Source organism: Jaculus jaculus, chromosome 10 (assembly GCF_020740685.1).
Source record: "Jaculus jaculus isolate mJacJac1 chromosome 10, mJacJac1.mat.Y.cur, whole genome shotgun sequence".
Taxonomy (NCBI): domain Eukaryota; kingdom Metazoa; phylum Chordata; class Mammalia; order Rodentia; family Dipodidae; genus Jaculus; species Jaculus jaculus.
The window spans coordinates 11,594,097-11,615,000 of record NC_059111.1 but is presented as its reverse complement, the minus strand read 5'-3'; the positions used below and the strand labels follow the sequence as shown (position 1 = coordinate 11,615,000).

At 46.5% G+C, this 20,904-nt stretch overlaps 1 protein-coding gene across 2 annotated transcripts in view; it reads right to left on the bottom strand.

Annotated features, from left to right (window-relative positions):
• Positions 1-5,599, bottom strand: part of Znf609 (zinc finger protein 609) — a 147,906-nt gene extending 142,307 nt beyond the window's left edge. Inside the window, exon 1 of one of the 2 annotated variants that reach the window (XM_045161086.1) lies at positions 5,549-5,599. The gene's annotated coding sequence lies outside the window, so the exon portion shown is untranslated. The remainder of the gene's footprint in view (positions 1-5,548) is intronic. The other variant, XM_045161085.1, reaches the window with a different exon arrangement.
• Positions 5,600-20,904: the final 15,305 nt, after the last annotated feature.

The window sequence follows — 20,904 nt, the reverse complement described above, 5'->3', positions numbered from 1 at the left end:
TAAACATCATATACATGAGAGGACAGGACCAAGCATGGTAGTACAAGCCTGTAACCTGCAATCCTAGCCCTCAGGAGGTTGAAACGAGATGATCACGAGTTCAGCCTGGGCTACATAACAGAACACTGCCTCAAAGGGGGGTGGGAAGTTGGAGTAAAGTGGGTGGGCGGCATGGTAGCTCACACCTTTAATCTCAGCACTCAGGAAGCTAAGATCACTGTGAGTTTGAGACCAGCCTGACACTACAGAGTAAGTTCCAGGTCAGTTGCAAAAAATAAGTAAATAAATAAATAAGTAAAAACAAGAGGCTAGGGAAATGGTCCAGTGTATAAACAAAGCGCTTGCCACGCCAACCTAAGTACCTGAATTCAACACTCAGACCCCGTGTAAACAGCAGGCTCTGTGACCCAGCACACTGATGACGGTAGTGAGGCTGAGGCAGAAGGACGATCTCCCAGAAGCCCTTGGTGAGCCCAGCACAAAGGACCAGATGCAGAGAAACCCTGCCTCCAAGGAGGTGGGACAAAAAGCATGGACCGGGAAGTTGTCTCTGACGTCCACATGCCTGCATTCACACGTACACGTGTACACACACACACACACACACAAAATTAGCCTCAACAAACATGTAAAAGAAAAATGAAATTATTAACAGAGATAACATAAAGAAAAATATATTATGGAAGTTGTCAATTTAAAACAAAAAAGGACTGGAGAGATGGCTTAGTGATTAAGGCACTTGCCTACAAAGCCAAAGGACCCAGGTTAGATTCCCCAGAACCCACAGACATGCACAGGGTGGTACATGTGTCTGGAGTTTGTCTGCACAATGGTTGGAGGCCCTGGAAAGTCCATTCATATTCTCTCTTTCTCTCACTCACTCTCTCTTAAATAAATAAAATCTTTTTTTACAGGTCTGGAAAAAGAAAAAGAATTACAAAAGGGCTGGAGGAAAAATCTGAAAAGGCTAGAGTGAGACCCTACCTCAGAAAAACCAAGAATAATAATAATAACATTCATAAAATAAAGACATGCATGTCTTGAGTAAGGCATGTCAGCTAAACCTAACACAAAAAGTCCATTACATCCTTTGCACAAAATCGGCTGGAAATCCTCTCCCAGTGGGCTAAAGCTTTTCACAACCAGGAAAGCAAAAGATTTTCTGTTTCCTATTTCCTTCTAATAAATAAGTACTAGGAACATTGAATTACCACTATTTCCTTCCCTTTTGTCGGGCATAAAGCCAAAATTCCCAGAAATACAATAGCACCATGTAGGACCGTGTCTAGGGCATGCTACTCAAAAAATAATCTTTTTCCTCTATTCCTTTATCATCACACTAACAAATCAACAGTAGGCATTGAGAAATATGAAACAAAGTACAATTTCACACGTAAGAACTGAACCTAAACCACAAAGGACCAAGTATTTTCTTGTCACTGTGGCATGTGATTCTCCAACCACCTGCTCAATAATCCCTCTCCAGCTGCACAGCTGCCGCCAATGCCACATGCCTTGCTAGACAGGTGCTTTGGTGAATTACCTGTTCCCTGCTGAAGAGAGTCCTTCCCTGACACTCAGTGGACCCAGAACACGCCAATCAGCATCACCTATCTTTTGTCTGTCACAGCCAACTCTTATCAGAGAGGTAATATGAGGATGTATTTAATGCAAGGTGGCTTTATATTTTGTGCATTTTTGTTGTAATTTGTTTTTAAAAAGGAAACTGATATTTTTTAAAAAATCAACTAAAGGCAAGAAGCTGCAGAGAACAGAACTTGCCACACAACCTACGGGTGCCTTATCTCCGCAAGGTCTCATCTGCCCCGCAGCGTTCCCGCCCGTGCCAGCGTTTCATAATGGGACGAACAACTGCTTCACTGTCGTTGGAGTAGGACAAAGTGGCAGTAGAAGGACGAAGGTACCCGGCAGAGAAGCAACTTTGTGAGAATAAATGTCAGTCTTTTATGTAGTTTCCCTGCCTCAACTCAGGCAGTAGTGTCAAATAAATAAGGAGTGGCACTTCCACTTGACAGAGCAATCAGTAAACCCCTCAACAAATTACCCTGTTCCAGTCATTTAGTTGCTATATGCTAACTGCGACATAATTACTACCAGGAGCCAAAATTATACTTCCATATCCCCACACAAAATAAGCACTAATCTGTCCAGCTATCTAGACCTTTCACCAGAACATACTTCCTACCAACAGGCTGGGGGCGGGGAAGGGGGGATCCAAAATGCTATCTGAAAGATGGTCTTAGAAGCAAGGGTCCAATTTTGAAACGGCTAAATCTAATGAGAGCAAATTTAATATAAGGCTCTGCCTTCACTATCATCTGCAGCACTCAGAAAAAACGCCAACAGCTCCAGATCACAAAGCTTCAGACTCCACTGAGCTGCAGCTCAGTCAGGGACTTAGGACATACAGACAACATGTTTGTGTGGCCTACAGACAGCTCTGCTTTCAAAAAATATCATGGTGCACAAGGGGGTGCACACGTCTGGAGTTCGTTTGCAGAGGCTGGAAGCCCTGGCGCGCCCATTCTCTCTCTCTCCCTCTATCTGTCTTTCTCTCTGTGTCTGTCGCTCTCAAATAAATAAATAAATAATTCAAAAAAATATCATCGTAAAAACAACCTGTTCTTTCTTATGAAAAGCCCAACACCTAAGTGGCAGGCCGTCATTGTAAGAAGCGCAACGAGTCCAGTGAGGGCATGAGGTGGGGTGATCCAAGTCTCCTAGCAGCAGGTGAGCCCAAGGACAAATGCGAGGATGGCAACAACAGAAAGAAACTAACTCAATGAAATCAAGGCATGAGGGAAATACCAGTCAGTCAGATTCACTGCCTTTGAAAGACCTTTGCCAAAATCCAAGGCTCGAGTTCCCATTCAATACTCTATGGAAAATGGTTGGTTGGCTATTGTGTATATAGTGTACTGAATGCAATCCTCTCCTACAATGAGTTTATTTCTAATCTTTTTTAAAGTTTTCATTAATGCCCTAAGTGGAAACCTCTTTTCTAGCCCCAAATGATTTTTTACACACTGAATAGAACATAAATACTAAGTGAGCGCTTCTATAAGACATACAAGGACAGGATTCCCTCTAAGCTCTTCCCATCTTCTAATTCCCCAAACCCACATGGCATTTTAACCTTAATCACTTTGACAAATCTCTCCCCCTAACACAATGGCAAATCATCTCTTTCCCTTAGAGTTAAATTATAAAAAGGAAAGTTTTGTGTCCAGAGCTTGTCTGGAGAGGTAAATTGGGTGGCTTTTTTTTTTGTTGTACAACTGTTGACCAGGAAGTCACCATTTAAAAAAAAAAAAAAAAGGCCGAGCATGGTGGCGCACGCCTTTAATCCCAGCACTGGGGAGGCAGAGGTGGGAGGATCACCGTGAGTTTGAGGCCACCCTGAGACTACATAGAGAATTCCAGGTCAGCCTGAGCTAAAGTGAGACACTACCTCAAAAAAACAAAGCAAAACAAAAAAGTAGTTGGAAGCAGGGTTTGTGGCACAAGTCTGTAAATCCCAGCATTGCAGAGGCTAAGGCAGAAGGATTGTGACTTTGAGACCAGTGTAGGCTACACTGCAACTTCAAGGCCAGCCTAGGCAGCTAACTAGTAGACACTATTGGTAGTGGGGTGGAGAGGAACTTGGTCCTTGTCTATCTTAACCCTGCACAGATTTTTAGTGGCATTCCTAAGCTAGCAAACAAAAAATCATTGCATGAGTGTTTCACTTATATACAAATAAATAAATAATAGGATATACAACCCTCCCTTTGCAATCTTCCTTAAAGATCTGACCCAAAACATGAGGGCTGAGAATCCCAGACATGACTACTCCACAACTTGGTACAGGCCAACTAACCAAACAGGCAGGCACAACATGGCTGGCATCCCCTATTCTTCTGAAAAATGTGTGCCAGTGAGCTCTGCATTGTTCCTCACTCAAAAAGAAGAGCCTTTCTGTCTGGCCTCCACCAATGGCAAGCCCCAGTGTGGAAAAGGAAGAAAATGGCACTGAGGAGCCTGGGAGATGGAGCATATCCAAAGCTCTCAGACAAGACTTGAACCTATGACCTTCACTGTGTACACAATAGGCGGGCGAGAGGGACCGGGTTTATCTGTGCAGCAGCAGTTCTCAGCCCTGGGGTAAGCGCTCCCGATAAAATGACACCGACTATTGTGTGTGGTAGCATAACAGTCATCTCCTCACAACAGCCTAAACCAGCACTCCCTCCCCCAAGACAAAGCAGCAGGGGTGAAATTAACTCAAGGCTGCAGAGCAAAGCCTCGTACAGAAAAGCGAGGCCTGCAGGGGCTTAGGGACTCTCCTCACCACCCCAGAGGCTCTGGACACATGGCTGCAAACAGACAGGCTTTCTTCTCCCCCCCCCCCCAATCTTTCTTACTCTCATTTAGGTAAGGAAGAGGTTTCTTAAGAGAATACAATCGTCTGTGATTTGTTCAGAAATATTCCCCCTGAAGGGCTCTGATCTCTCCACCCTGTGTGAGCCTAATTCCTAGAAGCTGAAATGACTGTTTGCTGCTGCCTGTTTCACAAACACACATTAATTGGTCAGATGTGTCTCCTCCTCCTCCTCCTCCTCAGCCCCAGAGGGAGGAAAAGAAAATCTGAGCAAAAGCACAGAGATGATCCAACCGTAATTACACATAAAGGGAAAAAGAGGGCAGCGTGGGTTTTCCAAACAGGACGGGGTCAGCAACGCTCCCAGGGAGAGAGAGAAGAGGAGGGGGGTACCCAAAGAGGAGAGCAGTTTAAAAAAAAAAAAAAGAAAAAGTCCACCAGGCCCAGGGAGGGTTCCCTCCATCTTGAAGAAAAGGACTGGAGTAAAATGTGACGCGCAGAGCCTGGAAAGGGGGGGGTTACACCCCCACAACCTTTACTTACTGCACGCTGTCCCGGCCACCCGGCTTCCCCCCACCCTGGGCCGCGCGCACACGCGCACACGCACATGCACACACGCATGCACACGTCCAGCTTGCAGCCCTTCCCTTGCAGACCACCACCACCCCCCGCCCCGCGCTTTACCCCGTCGGGCCAGGGTCGCCTCCACTTCTCTCCCCCCAACGCCAGCCCTGCACAGAGCCACACGGGCGTCCGAAACTCCGTGGCCCCGGCTCGCCGGCCCGGGCAGCCGCCCTCGGCTCGGAGTCCCGGGCTCCCCGATACCTCAATCCCGCAGCTCCGGGGAGCACGCTCCAACTTCCCCTCGCTGCCCGGGCCCGGCCCGGCCGTCCTTTCCTACGACCCGCCCGCAACCCCCCCCAAAAAAAAAAAAAACCTCGCAACGACCCCCTTCCCCCGCCCATCACACACCTTCCCCCCCCCCCGACCCACCCACACCTCGCTCCGCCCCGGCCGTCCCCGCAGCCCCCCACTTCCTCCGTCAGGCCGCGGCTCCCCCCCCCCCGCACCCCGCTCAGCAACCCCCGGCCTCGGCCACCGCGCCGCCTCCATCCTCCTCCTCCCCCGGACACCCCCCCCAGCTCCAACACAAAGCTCGGGACTCACCGCGCGGCCGGTTCCCCGGGAGCCGCCGCCGCCGCCGCCGCCGCCTCCGGCCGCCCGGGGGGGGGGAGCCCCGGGCCCTAGAGCCGTCTTCTGCTACGGGTCCCAGGCCGCCATCCGTTCCCGGGCCCCTCCCCCCCACCCCGCCCCGGCTCCGGCTCGGGATTCTCCGCCCCCCCTTCCTCCTCCTCCTCCTCCTCCTCCTGTCGCCGCTCCGCCCCGCCTGGCCGGTGCCCCGCCGTGTCCCGGGGCCGCGGGTTGCACCCCCCTCCCCTCTCTCTCCCTCTCCCCCTCTCGCCCCCTCTCCCTCTCTCTCTCTCTCTCTCTCTCTCTCTCTCTCTCTCTCTCTCTCTCTCCCAGCCACCGCCGCCGCCGCCGTCGCCGTCGCCGCGATCCGGGACAGCCAGGGCCGACTGGAAGACGCGGACACTGGATCGGCGGGCCCGCGGATCGGGACGGCGGCGGCTGCCCGGGCTGGAAGCAGCCGGGAGGGGAGCGCGGCGCGGCGCCCGGGAAACCCGGAGCCTGGATGCTGCAGCCAGCTCCTGGAGCGGCTCGGCTTGCGCGGTGCCCGCCGGTGCCGAGAACCCCGGGGACCCCCCCCCGCCACACACACCCGCGCGAGAGCCGGTTGAAACGGGATGGAGCCAGACCCCTGGCTTGCAGCGCCGGAGCCCAAGGCTCTGTCCTCGGAGGAGGAGCTCGCGCGGCGGACCGGCGTGGGTCGCCCTGCACCGCCAGCCTGCCTGCAGATGTCCTTCAGACCGCTCGTGGGGAGGAGGACAGACCCACCCGGGCTCCCACGAAACTTCAGCACCCGCAAGCTGATCACAGCTTAATGATGCTGTCACCTAGTTCTGTTGTTTTTGTTTTTTTGTTTTTAACCCCTTCGTTCAGCAAACCATATCTTTGATCCTTTGTTCTCTCAGGGGTGGCTTGGTGCTTTTTAAATTTTATTTCTAGTTCTGTATTCCTTTCATCTCACCATCTTTTATCACTAAATTCGGGGGGGGAGGGAATTAAATGCTGTCCTCCAACCCACAATTCTATTTCTATCCGTTGTAACTTTTTGCTGCTGTTGTTTTTGCTTTTCAAGGTAAGACTCTCGCTCTAGCTCAGACTGACCTGGAATTCACTATGTAGTCTCAGGGTGGCCTCCAAATCACAGTGATCCTCCTACCTCTGCCTCCCGAGTACTGGGCTTAAAGGCGAGTGCCACCACACCCGACCATCCTTTGTAATTTTACCTTTCTCTGTCGCCTATTTCAGTTTGCCCAACACATTAGATATTTCAGTCCATGTTTAGGTGAGCCCTCCCACCCACCAGTTGCTTGTAGAACATACTCTTCATGACCTCCTCAGACTTCCAACTCCCATCATAGCAAGCATAAATTTATCTTAACTCTCAAGGCTCCCCACTACTTACCCCTATTATGTCCTTCCTGAGTCCTTGACCATTTTATTCAACTATGCAGTTATCTTTCCTTTCTTCCCTTATTTTAAGGCATCTTTCAACAGGGCCATTCAAGGGAGCTTGTGACTAGAAGATAGAATGAGCCATGAAGTCCCTATCTCTCTACAAAAAGAGAAGGAGAGTGGGAGGGTTGACAGTTAAGATGAAGAACACTCAGCTTGTTTTGTCTAGAAAATAGAATCCCCTCCCCCCCCATCAGAAGGAGGTTAGGTGATAGCAAACTTCCAGCCTACAGGGTATCTTATCAGTGAGAATTAGGTACCTCGCAGATAAAGATTGGGGATTAGTGTTTTAGATTTATCTGTAACTCAATAGTTAAAAAATAATCAAGCTTTACATGATCCAAGCCTTTAATCCCAACACTTAGGAAGCAGAGGTAGGAGAATCAGTGAATTCGAGGCCACCCTGAGACTACATAGTGAATTCCAGGTCAGCTCTGAGTCAGAGCGAAATCCTACCTCAAAAATAAATAAATAAATAACCAAAGGCAGGAAAGATGGCTGAGCAGTTAAGGTGCTTCCCTGTATCAGGTTCCATTCCCCAGAACCCGCGTGAGCCAGATGTACAAGGCAGCACATGAGTCTGAAGTTCATTTGCAGTGGCTAGAGGCCCTGATGCACCCATCCTCTCTCTCTCTCATAAATAAATTAAAAAAAAAAATTTATTAGCCAGGCGTGGTGGCACATGCTTTTAATCCCAACCCTTGGGAGGCTGAGGTAGGAGGATTACTTTGAGTTCGAGGCCACTCTAAGACTACATAGTAAGTTCCAGGCCAGCCTGGGCTACAGTGAGACCCTACCATGAAAAACCAAGTAATAATAATAAATTAAAAAATAAATCAGCCGGTCATGGTCGCACACACCTTTAACCCTAGCACTGGGGAGGAGGAGGTAGAAGGATCGCCATGAGTTTGAGGCCACCCTGAGATGACATAGTGAATTCCACGTCAGCCTGAGCTAGAGTGAGACCCTCGAAAAACAAAAAAAATAAATAAACAAATCAATTACTAATCAAGATCTAGTGAGATGGCTCAGCAGTTAAAGGCATTTTCTCACAAAAGATAGAGGCCCAGTGCTGGATGTAGTGGCCCATGCCTTTAATCCCAACACTAGAGAGGTAGAGGTAGGAAGATCACCTTGAGTTCGAGGCTACCCCGAGACTACATAGTAAATTCCAGGTTAGCCTGAGCTAGAGTGAGACCTTAACTTGGGAAAAAAAAATTATAGAGGCCCAGGTTGGATACCAAATACCCACACAAAGCCAGATGCACTAAGTAGTGCATGGGTCTGGAGTTCCTTTGTTTGTATGGGCAAGTGGCCATGGCACGCTCTCTCATATTCTCTCATATACTCTCTCAAACAAATAAATATTTTAATGCCGGGTATGGTGGCACAAACCTTTAATCCCAGCACTCAGGAGGCAGAGGTAGGAGGATTGCCATGAGTTCTAGGCCACCCTGAGATTCCATCATGAATTCCAGGTCAGCCTGGGCTAGAGTGAGACCCTACCTCGAAAAACCAAAAATAAATAAATAAATAAATAATAAAAATAAATAAATAAATATTTTAAAAGTAATCAAAGATGGCTGCTGGAGAGATGGGTCAGTGGTTAAAGCACTTGCCTTGCCTATAAAGCCTAACAACGCAGGTGGCATATATGGCTGGAGTTCATTTGCAGCGGCTGGAGGCTCTGGCATCATACCCATTCTCTCTTGTCTCTCCTCTCTCTGTCTCTGTATTTGCAATTTTTTTTTTTAATTTATTTTTTTTTTTGGAGAGAGAGGGTTTTGCTCTAGCCCAGGCAAACCTGGAATTCAGTATGTAGTTTCAGCATGGCCTCAAACTCACTACGATCCTTCTGCCCCTGCCTTCTGAGTGCTGGGATTAAAGGCGTGTGCCACCACGCTCGGCTCCTCTTTTGATTTTTAAAGAAATATTTATTTGAGCCAGGCGTGGGCGTGGTGGCGCACGCCTAATTTAATCCCAGCAGTTGGGAGGCAGAGGTAGGAGGATTGCTGTAAATTCGAGGCCACCCTGAAACTACATAGTGAATTCCAGGTCAGCCTGAGCTAGAGTGAGACCCTACCTCGGAAAACCAAAACAATCAAAAGAGGGCTTGGAGAGATGGCTTAGTGGTTAAGGCATTTGTCTGCAAAGCCAAAGGATCCCAGTTCCATTTTCCAGGACCTATGTAAGCCAGATGCACAAGGGGGTGCATGCATCTGGAGTTCGTTTGCAGTGGCTGGAGGCCCTGGCACCCCCATTCTCTCCCACTCTCTCTCTGCCTCTTTCCCAAATAAATAAATAAATAAAATATATTTTTTAAAAAAAGAAATAAAATTGTTTTAAAAAATCAAAAGAGGGACTGGAGGGATGGCTTAGCAGTTAAGGCATTTGTCTGCAAAGCCAAAGTTCCCAGGTTTGATTCCCCAGGACCCACATAAGCCAAATGCACAAAGAGGCCTATGTGTGTGGAGTTCATTTGCAGTGGCTGGAGCACCCATTCTCTTTCTCTGTCCCTCTCTTTCTCCCTCTTTTTCTCTGTCAAAGAAATTAATGAATAAAAATGAAATGTTTTTTTCAATCAAAAGAGGGCTGGAGAGATGACTTAATGGTTAAGGTGCTTGCTTGTGAAGCCTAAGGACTCAGGTTCAATTCTCCAGGTCCCACTTAAGCCAGATGCACAAGGTAGTGCATGTGTCTGGAGTTTGTTTGCAGTGGCTGGAGGCCCTGGTGTGCTGATTCTCTCTCTCTCTCTCTCTCTCTCTGATAAATAAATAGAAATTAAAGCCAGACGTGGTGGCGCATGCCTTTAATCCCAGCACTCAGGAGGCAGAGGTAGGAGGATTACCATGAGTTTAAGGCCACCCTGAGAATACATAGTGAATTCAGGTCAGCCTGAGCTACAGTGAGACCCTACCTTGAGACACCAAAAAAATAAATAAATAAAAGAAAATTTAAAAAAAGAAAATATTTTACAACACAAATATTATATGGGCTGGAGAGATGGCTTAGCAGTTAAGGCACTTACTTAAAAAGCCAAAGCCCAGGTTCAATTCTCCAGGCCCCAGGTAAACTAGATGCACAAGGGGGTGCACACATCTGGAGTTCGTTTGCAATGGCTGGAGGCCCTGGTGCACCCATTCTCTCTCTCTCTCTCTCTCCCTATTTCTGTATCTCTCTCTCAAAATAAAAAAAGTATTTTTTAACTTTATTTATTTGAGAGTGACAGAGAGAGAAAGAGTCAGATAGAGAAAGAGGAAGAGAGAATGGGCGTGCCAGAGCCTCCAGAACTCCAGACTTGTGGCCCCCTTGTGCATCTGGCTAACGTGGGTCCTGGAGAATGGAGACTTGAACCTGGGTCCTTAGGCTTCACGGACAAGCGCTTAATTGCTAAGCCATCTCTCCAGCCCATATTTTTTATCCTTAGACACCAAATGGCCTGGATATCCATGACCTCACAGTGCCTGACAGTACCTACACAAGACCATCATAATAGGAGGAAAAGATCATGACATCAAAATAAAAGGGAGTAATTGAGAGGGGAAGAGGATATGATGGAGAATGGAGTTTCAAAGGGTAAAGTGGAGTGAGGGAGGGCATTACCATGGGATATTTTTTATAATCATGGAAATTGTTAATAAAAAACATTGGAGGGCTAGAGAGATGGCTTAGTGGTTAAGCGCTTGCTTATGAAGCCTAAGGACCCCGGTTTGAGGCTCAATTCCCCAGGACTCACATTAGCCAGATACACAAGGGGTGCACGTGTCTGAGGTTTGTTTCCAGGGACTGAAGACCCTGGCTTGCCCATTCTCTCTCTCCCTCCCTCTGTCTATCTGACTCTTTCTCTCTCTGTCTGTCGTTCTCCAATAAATAAAGATAATTAAAAAAAAGCATTCAGGAGGCAGATGTCAGAGGATCACCATGAGTTCAAGGCCACCCTGAGACTACATAGTGAATTCCAGGTCAGAGACCCTACCTCAAAAAAAAAAAGAAAAAATTTGGAAAGAAAAAATTATATGAAGCTGGGTATGTTGATACACACCTGTAATCCCAGAAACTCAGGAGCCTGAAGCTAGGGATCAAGATGTCAAGGCCAGGGCTGGAGAAATAGCTTACCTATTGAGGCGTCTGCCTATGAAGCCTAAGGAACCAGGTTTGATTTCCCAGTAGCCACATAAGCCAGATGCAATATGATGGTAGCAGCAGTGCATGTGTCTAGAGTTTGTTTGCAGTGGCTACAAGCCCCAGTGTGCCCATTCTCTGTCTCATAAACAAATAAAAGTAAAATATAGCCGGGCGTGGTGGCGCACGCCTTTAATCCCAGCACTCGGGAGGCAGAGGTAGGAGGATCACCGAGAGTTCGAGGCCACCCTGAGACTCCATGGCGAATTCCAGATCAGCCTGAGCCAGAGTGAGACCCTACCTCGAAAAAAACAAAAAAAAAAAGTAAAATATTAAAAAAAAAAAAAAAAAAGATGTCAAGGCCAGCTTTGGCTACATAAGGAGACCCTATCTCAAAGACAGAAAATCCGGGGCTGGAGAGATGGCCTAGCAGTTAACGTGTTTGCCTGCAAAGCCAAAGTACCCAGGTTCAATTCCCCAGGACCCATGTTAGCCACATGCACAAAGGGGCACACATATCTGGAGTTTGCTTGCAGTGGCTGGAGGCCCTGACATGTCCATTCTCTCTCTCTCTCTTTCCCTCCTCCTCCTCCTCCTCCTTCTTTCTCTGTCAAATAAATAAAACAGCAAACCCACTAGGCATGGTGGTACGTACCCTTAATTCCAGCACTTGGGAGGCAGAAGTAAGAAAGAGACTTGCCATGAGTTTGAGGCCAGCCTGAAACTACATAGTAAATTCAAGGTTAGCCTGGGCTAGAGTGAGACTCCTTAAAGGCTTGACCAATGTGAGGAACCAGATCATACCGGATTAGTAAAGCTAGTTCAGGTTTATTGGCACTGCCCTCTGGAGGATCACTGGTCCCAAGATGTAAGCCAGAGAAGTCTCATCCGGGAGCTAAGGTGTCTTTTAAAGGGGAGGGCGGGAAGAGCTGACACCTTAGCTACAAGAAAGGGCAGGCTGAGGAAAGTAACTATTTCAAGGATGAGGGAAAGCAGATCTCCTTATAAGGTTACAACTAGGGAGGGGGGCACAGCCGTTGGCCGCCAGGGGAGTCTTGAAACTGCTGGTCCCCCCCCATCATGCTCAGGAATATGGGTGGTAAGGTATTGGAAAGTATGGCCATCTTGTTAGGTCCTTTGTTCTGAACATAGTCCCACCTAACACCTACCTAGAAAAAAAATAAAAAATAAAAACAAAAAATAAATAACCATAAAACCCTCCAATGGAGCTGGAGAGATGGCTTACGGTTAAGGCGTTTGCCTGCAAAGCCAAAGGACCTCAGTTCCATTCCCCAGGACCCATGTCAGCCAGATGCAGTGGCTGGAGGCCCTAGCGCGCCCATTCTCTCTCTTTCTCTCTCTCCCTCTCTCTGTCTGCCTTTCTCTCCCACTCTCTCAAATCAATCAATAAATAAATACCTCCAAAGCCAGGTGTGATGACGCATGCCTTTAATCCCAGCACTCAGGAGGCAGAGTTAGGAGGATTGCCATGAGTTGAGACTACATAGTGAATTCCAGGTCAGCCTGAGCCAGAATGAAATCCTACCTTGAAAAAAAAAAAAAAAAAAATCCTCCATCCTAAGACGTGGGGGGGGTGGGGGTGGGGGAGACAACTTCAGTGTCTACGAAGTGTCTATGGCTCCAGCCAAACTTACTTAGTTACAATACCTAGGGATGCATTTGTACGACAGCACAGTTGAATGGCTTGTAAAACCTAAACTAAAACAAAACAAAACAAAATAAAAAAACACCCTAAACTATCTGTTATCAGGGCCTTTACATAAAAGCTTCCTCACCCTTGTTCCAGACAAGGCTACTGGTCAATTCAGAAGTCACTAGCCACATATGTCTATTTTTTGGGGGGGGATGGTGGGGAGGGGATGGTCTCGCAGTAGCTCAGGCTGACCTGGAATTCACTATGTAATTTCTCAGGATGGCCTCGATGTCTGCCTGGGATTAAAGGCATGGGCTGCCACACCCAGCCAAGTGTGTCTATTTGAATACTTAAGATATAACAGTGATGGAATACTAACTCTTTACTTGAAATTCAATTCAAATTTAAGCCATATGTGGCCAGTAGTTACCATATTAGTACCACTTTGGACTCTTCTTTTTAATTTTTTGTTTTATTTTTATTTATTTATTTGAGAGAGACAGACGCAGAGACAAAGAGGCAGATAGAAAAAGAGAGAGAGAGAGAAGGGGCGTGCAAGGGCCTCCAGCCACTGCAAACAAACTCCAGACGCGAGTGCCTCCTTGTGCATCTGGCTAATGTGGGTCCTGGGGAATTGAGCCTCGAACGGGGGTCTTGAGGCTTCACAAGCAAGCGCTTAACTGCTAAGCCATCTCCCCAGCCCCACTTTAGACTCTTAAATGTTCTGTATTAACATTTTGCCCCTCGTGTCAAGATCTCACTACTTTCTGACATATCTTTCTATGGATGAACAACCCCTTCATGCCTTGATTTTACTGACTCAAAGCTAGGACATTTTTTTGTTTGTTTGTTTTGGTTTGGTTTTGGTTTTTCAAGGTGGGGTCTCACTAGCCCAGGCTGACCTGGAATTCACTGTGGAGTCTTAGGGTGGCCTCGAACTCAAGGCAATTCTCCTACCTCTGCCTCCCGAGTGCTGGCATTAAAGGCGTGCGCTACCACGCCCAGCTTAAGCTAGGACATTTTTTATTATTATTATTTTTTAAATTTATTTTTATTTTTATTTATTTTTTTAGGACATTTTTAATCATGATTTTTTTCTGGACTATCCCATCTTTACATCTGAAACCCAATATTGGACCAGTTTACATTTCAACCCACGAGTCAAGCCATACTGTAGCCACATACGTAAGTGGACAAACATTTATACAAGTTCTTTCTGACAGAGAATGGTACTGTGACTATGTTCTTTCTTTTCTGCATGAGACATGTAGAACAAGCTTTTCCCAGGTTGGATCCTCTGTTGCTCCTGGAGTCTATGGTATGGGTCACCTTCCTCCAAACATTCAGAAAAGCTGAGAACTCCACATAAGTACTTGCTATTTGACTCTCGGGTATCAGGGGAAACTGCTTTACTACTGGACTTTCCACCTCCAAGTCTAACAAACTGAAGCTTGCTATTTCTCTAGTTTCACAGATACTTGTTTTTTATTTATTTTGGTTTTTTGGAGGTAGGGTCTCACTGTGGCCCAGAATTCACTATGTACTCTCAAGGTGGTCTCGAACTCATGGCGATCCTCCTACCTCTGCCTCCAAAGTGCTGGGATTAAAGGCATGTGCCACCATGCCCAGCAACTTTTTTGTTTTGTTTTGTCTCAAGGTAGGGTTTCACTGTAGCCTAGGCTATCCTGGAATTCAGTATGTAGTCTCAGGGCAGTTTTGAATTTACAGGGATCCTCCTAGTTCTGCCTTCCAGTAAAAAAGAGTACACACCTGGCTTTTTTCTGTTGTTTATTTTTCTGAGATAAAGTCTCACTCTAGCCCAGGCTCACCTGGAATTCACTATGTAGTCTCAGGGTAGCCTCTAACTCTATCCTCCTACCCCTGCTTCCCAAGTGCTAGGATTAAAGGTGTGTGCTACTATAATCAATTTACAGATTTGGCTTTTTTTTTTTTTTTTTTTTTGGTTTTTTTGAAGTAGGGTCTCACTCTAGCCCAGGCTGACCTGGAATTCACTATGGAGTTTCAGGGTGGCCTCGAACTCACGGCGATCCTCCTACCTCGGCCTCCCGAGTGCTGGGATTAAAGGCGTGCGCCACCACGCCCGGCCCAGATTTGGCTTTTGACATTTGCTTTTAACAGGTCAGCCTGGGTTAGAGTGAGACCCTACCTCGAAAAACCAATACCAAAAGCTAGAGAGATGTTTTAGCGGTTAAGACACTTGCCTGCAAAGCCAAAGGGCCCAGGTTTGATTCTTCAGGTCTCACGTAAACCAGATGCACAAGGTGGCACATGTGTCTGGAGTTCACTTTCAGTGGCTAGAGGCCCTGGCCTGCCCAGTATCTCTCTCTATAACCCTCTCTGTCTCAAACTTAATAAAATAAAATAAAATAAAATAAAATAAAATAAAATAAAATAAAATAAAATAAAATAAAATAAAATAAAATAAAATAAAATAAAATAAAATAAATAAAATAAAATAAAATAAATAAAATAAAATAAAATAAATAAAATAAAATAAAATAAAATATAAGCCAAATGGCCCATGCCTTTAATCACAGCACTTGGGAAGCAGAGGTGGGATGATCATAGTTCTTTGTGAGTTTGAGGCCAGCCTGGTACCACAGTGAGTGAGAGATTAGCCTGGGCTAGAGTGAGACCTTACCTTGAACAATATCCAAGAAGAGGGGTTTGGGGCATGGTGGCACACACCTTTAATCCCAGCACTTGGGAGGTAGAGGTAGGAGGATTGCCATGAGTTTAAGGCCACCCTGAGACTCCATAGTGAATTCCAGGTCAGCCTGGGCCAGTGTGAGACCCTATCTTGAAAAACCAAAAAAAAAAAAAACAAACAAACAAACAAAAAAAACCAAGAAAGGGGTTTGGGTTTTGTTTTATTTTGTTTGGTTCCTTATAGCTAATCTACAGAAAGAGAACTGGCTGTTCTTTAGTTTAAGCTAAAAGTTTATAACAACCTATTTCCTATTTTTTTTCCTTGGCGCCTGGGCTATAGTGAGCCTCTCCCTCTATGGGCAGGAGAAGATGGTTTAGCAGTTAAGGCGCATGCCTGCAAAGACTAACAACCTGGGTTCGATTCTCCAGGACCCACATAAAGCCAGATGCACAAATTGGTGCATGCATCTGGAGTTTGTTTGCAGGGGCTGGAGGCCCTGGTATGCTGATTTTCTCTCTCTCCCTTTCTCCTCTCTCAAACAAATAAATAAGACATTTAAAAAAGAGAGAGAAAGCTCACTAAGAAATCTGAAACTTCCTCAGGCCAAACTGAGGGACAGGGTCAGAGTGACAGGGTGAGAGAGAGTGACCAGGTCAGAGGGACAGATGGGGCCAGAGGACTGAGGTTCATGGGGAGAAACAGGGTCAGAGTGAGTGACGATGTCAGAGGGAGTAACAGTTAGAGGGTGCTGGTCAGTGTACAGGGTCAGAGTGACTGACAGGGTCAGAATGAGTGACAATGTCAGAGGGACTGGCAGTTAGAGGGACTGACATCGAGTGGGTGACAGAATGATTGACAGCATCAGAATGAGTGACAGGGTTGGAGTGACTGACAGGGTTGGAGGGACTGGTGATCAGTGACAGGGTCAGAGTGAGTGAAGGGTTGGAGTGCCTGATGGTCAGTGACGGAGTCAGACAGACAGGGTCAGAGGGAGTGACAGAGTGAGGAGGAGTGACCAGGTCAGAGAGACAGGATCAAAGGGAGAAACATGGTCAGAGTGAGTGACAGGGTCAAGTGACAGGTTCAGATGGGGTCAGAGACAGGGTGAGAGGGAGGTGTCAGAAAGCACTGCCTGGCAGGCTGTTCTTGGGCAAGTTTACACTCTGACTGCTAAGAATTTCCACTGGACTTTAAATTGTGCTATTCATCACTGAGCATCTGAGGGCCATCTACCCGAAAGCTTCTCCCACACTTCCTCCCTGGTGTGTCACCAAATAAGAGAGACTTTATACTACCATTACCATGTGAACTAAAGAGGGACATTCAAAGCCTAACCATGAAAAGATTTTCCAAGTTACTTTGCCATTAACTCATATGGCTCCAAGTGGTTTCTGGGGTGGGTTCTTGGAAATTTTATCACAGAATAACTGCATAACCTGATTTGTTGCAGCTCCTGATATTTTTAGGTGTGCAGACAACCTATCCAGGTAGAAAAGGCAATGCAGGGCTGGAGAGATGGCTTAGTGGTTAAGTGCTTGCCTGTGAAGCCTAAGGACCCCAGTTCAAGGCTCGATTCCCCAGGACCCACGTTAGCCAGATGCACAAGGGGGCGCACACGTCTGGAGTTTGTTTGCAGTGGCTGGAGGCCCTGGTGTATCCATTCACTCCCTCTCTCTCTCTCTCTGCCTCTTTCTTTCTCTGTCACTCTCAAATAAATAAATAAAAATGAACAAAAATATTAAAAAAAGAAAAGGCAATGCAGACTCCTCTGTGTGTAGGTCACCTTCAAAAAGGCAGAGACACTTCATTTTTCTTTCCTTAGTCTCTTCCTACATTTCAGCTTTATTTTGGTGTTAAGAGAGCCAGCCAGCATGGTTGGCATAGGCCTCTGATCCCAGCACTAGGGAGGTACAGGTAGGAGGATGGCAGTGAACTTGAGACTTCACAGTGAATTCCAGGTCAGCCTGGGCTATAGTGAGATCCTACCTCAAAATAAGTAAATAAATAAACAAACAGATAAAAATAAAATAAAATAGTGCCAGAAAACTTTAGCACAGAATTCAAAGTGCTACTCAGTTTACCTTCAGTGACGATAAGGGTTACACAAAACCAGAAAGACTTTATTCTTTTTCCCTGAAGAAGTACCGTTAGTTGTCCTTCCCACCTTCTCTGTAGAGGTTGGACAGAAAAAAGGAATGCTGTACAACTGTACCACAGAGCAAGAATCTGCTGGATTTCCCTGGGAATCCAGAGTTCAGGACTTGCAGAACCAAGGCTGTGCAACAAGCAGGGCTCACAGCTGAGCGGACATCAATGAGGAGTGAGCAGAGGCAGTTCAATGCGAATAAATGCTCAACAGGAAGGACTAAGGAAAGGAGAAATTAATCTTTCTCATAACACAGGGCACTTTTTCTTAAGTCATGCACGCAAACTGGTAGACAGAGTCCAACATCCCTGGTGTGGTGGTGATGGTGTGTTATGAAAAGCAGAATGTACACATTTTAGACCATGAATTTCCCCAGGACACAGTACTGAGATTCTGATTGCTTTTTACAACAGCCTCAGAAACAAAGTGCTTCCTGTAGAAAGACTAGAGCCAACAGTGCCAATATCACTTTATTTATTTTTTATTTGAGAGCAAGACACAGAGAGTCAGAGAGAGAAAGAGAGAATCGATGCGCCAGGGCTTCCAGCCACTGCAAAGGAACTCCAGATGCATTCGCCCCCTTGTGCATCTGGCTAACGTGGGTCCTGGGGAATCGAGTCTCGAACCAGGGTCCTTAGGCTTCACAGGCAAGTGCTTAACCGCTAAGCCATCTCTCCAGCCCCAATATCACTTTAAACCCAGTTCTGTTTTTCCCAAGTCATAGCTGCTTAGGATTAGAGGTTGGATTTCAACTGGTCATGGTGGCACACACCTTTAATCCCAGCACTGAGGCGGCAGAGGTAGGAGGACCATTGTGTGCTCCAGGCCAGACTGAAACTACAAAGTAAGATCCAGGACAGCCTGCCTACCTACCTGAAAGGAAAAAAAAAAAAAAAAAGTTTGATTTCAGTATTTGAGACTTGGGTATTTAGATGTATTTACTGAAGGGATGTTGTTTTTCAATTTATTTACATTTGCCTCATACAAATGATGCTTTTGCAATACCAGCAAGATAAACAGGGCAGTTTCTGTCTGCCTTAGCAGGAGGCTTGTCTCTTTCCCCATCCCATCCTTCAATGTCCTGGCTCCACAGCTAGAAAACACTGCATATGTAACCACTTCTTCAACTTTTTTTTTTTTTTGGGGGGGTAGGGTTTTGAGGTAGGGTCTCACTGTAGCTCAGGCTGACCTTGAATTCACTATGTAGTCTCAGGGTGGTCTTGAGCTCATGGGGAGCCTCCTACCTCTGCCTCCTGCATTCTGAGGTTAAAGGCATGTGCCACCACACCCGGCTCAACTTTTTTTTTTTTATTTTTTTTTATTTTCTTGTTCATTATTTATTTATTTATTTGAGAGCGACAGACACAGAGGGAAAGACAGATAAGAGGGAGAGAGAGAGAATGGGCGCGCCAGGGCCTCCAGCCTCTGCAAACGAACTCCAGACACGTGCGTCCCCTTGTGCATCTGGCTAACGTGGGTCCTGGGGAACCGAGCCTCGAACCAGGGTCCTTAGGCTTCACAGGCAAGCGCTTAACCGCTAAGCCATCTCTCCAGCCCTCAACTTGTTTTTTTTTCAGGGCTGGAGAGATGATTCAGCAGTTACGGTGCTTGCCTCCAAAGCCTAACAAACTTAGTTCCATTACCCAGGGCCCACATGGAACCAGATGCACGAAGTGGCTCACGCGTCTGGAGTAGCAGCAGGAGGCCCTTGGTGTGCCACTTTCTCTCTGTTTGCAAATAAATAAAATATTTTAAAAAGTGGGGAGGGGGCTAGAGAGATGGCTTTGCAGTTAAGAAGTACTTGTCTGGGGCTGGAGAGATGGCTTAGCGGTTAAGCGCTTGCCTGTGAAGCCTAAGGACCCCGGTTCGAGGCTCGGTTCCCCAGGTCCCACGTTAGCCAGATGCACAAGGGGGCGCACGCGTCTGGAGTTCGTTTGCAGAGGCTGGAAGCCCTGGCGCGCCCATTCTCTCTCTCCCTCTATCTGTCTTTCTCTCTGTGTCTGTTGCTCTCAAATAAATAAATAAATAAATAAAAACTTGTTTTAAAAAAAAGAAAAAAGAAGTACTTGTCTGCAAAACCAAAGAAACCAAGTTTGATTCCCCAGGATCCAGGTAAGCCAGATGCACAAAGTAGCACATGCATCTAGAGTTTGTTTGCAGTGGTTAGAGACCATGGCAGGTCCTCTCTCTCTCTAATAAATAAATAAAGCCGGGCATGGTGGCACACACCTTCAATCTCAGCACTTGGGAGGCAGAGGTAGGAGGATCACTGTGGGTTCAAGGCCACCCTGAGACTACTTACTGAATTCCAGGTCAGCCTGGGCTAGAGGCCCTGCCTCAAAAAACTGGATAGAATTGCTTTCTATCCAGTGCCCACTACAAGGGATAGTAACCTTGTAAGTCCCCTAAGTCTAGTTCAGTTGGCCTCCCCAAAACTCGAGATGAGGAAGCCTCCAGGTGTTGTACAGGGTCCTTGTTTTCTGAAATCCAAACTGGTCATCTCAAAACGGTGAGGTGCGTCAGTGCTAGCTTCTGACGAATCCATAGTGTCCTGTTGCCACAACCATTGCACCAGAGTTCTTCCCTGCGGCCTGGCATTGGGCAAGGCTGTTTAAATCTATGGACGTGTATAGATTTTAAGAAAACGAAGTAATTAAACAATCTAAGTCATAAGGTCTTACTTCAAAATGTGTGCATAATTTTAAGCGTAAGCCCTGTTTTTCATTACCCTAAAACCAGAAGCAAAACAGTCTTTCAATGTGGTTAGTATCAAAGGCAATGTGATGTAGATCTGATTTGGAGCACAAAAAAGAAGTACATTTTGTGGAGAGTGAGACATAGCTCAGTGGTTAAGGATGCTTGCGTGCAAAGCCTCGCGGGCCATGTTTGATTCCCCAGTACCTACATGAAGAAGGATGCAAAAGGTGGTACATGCATCTGGAATTCATTTCTGGTGGTAGGAGGTGCTGCCCTTTCATTCTCTTTCTGCTTGTTAATAAAGAAAAGCAATTTTTCTGGGGGGAGGGTTTCAAGGTAGGTTCTCACTCTAGCCCTAGCTAACCTGGAATTCACTCTGTAGTCCCAGGCTGGCCTCAAACTCAGTGATTCTCCTACCTCTGCCTCCTGAATATAAGGGCTGAGATTAAATGTGTGCCACCATGCTTGGTGTGTGTGTGTGTGTATGTATATATGTGTGTATGTATGTATGTATGTGTATATATATATATATATATATATATATTTTTTTTTTTTTTTGGTTTTTTGAAGTAAGATCTTCCTCTAGCCCAGGC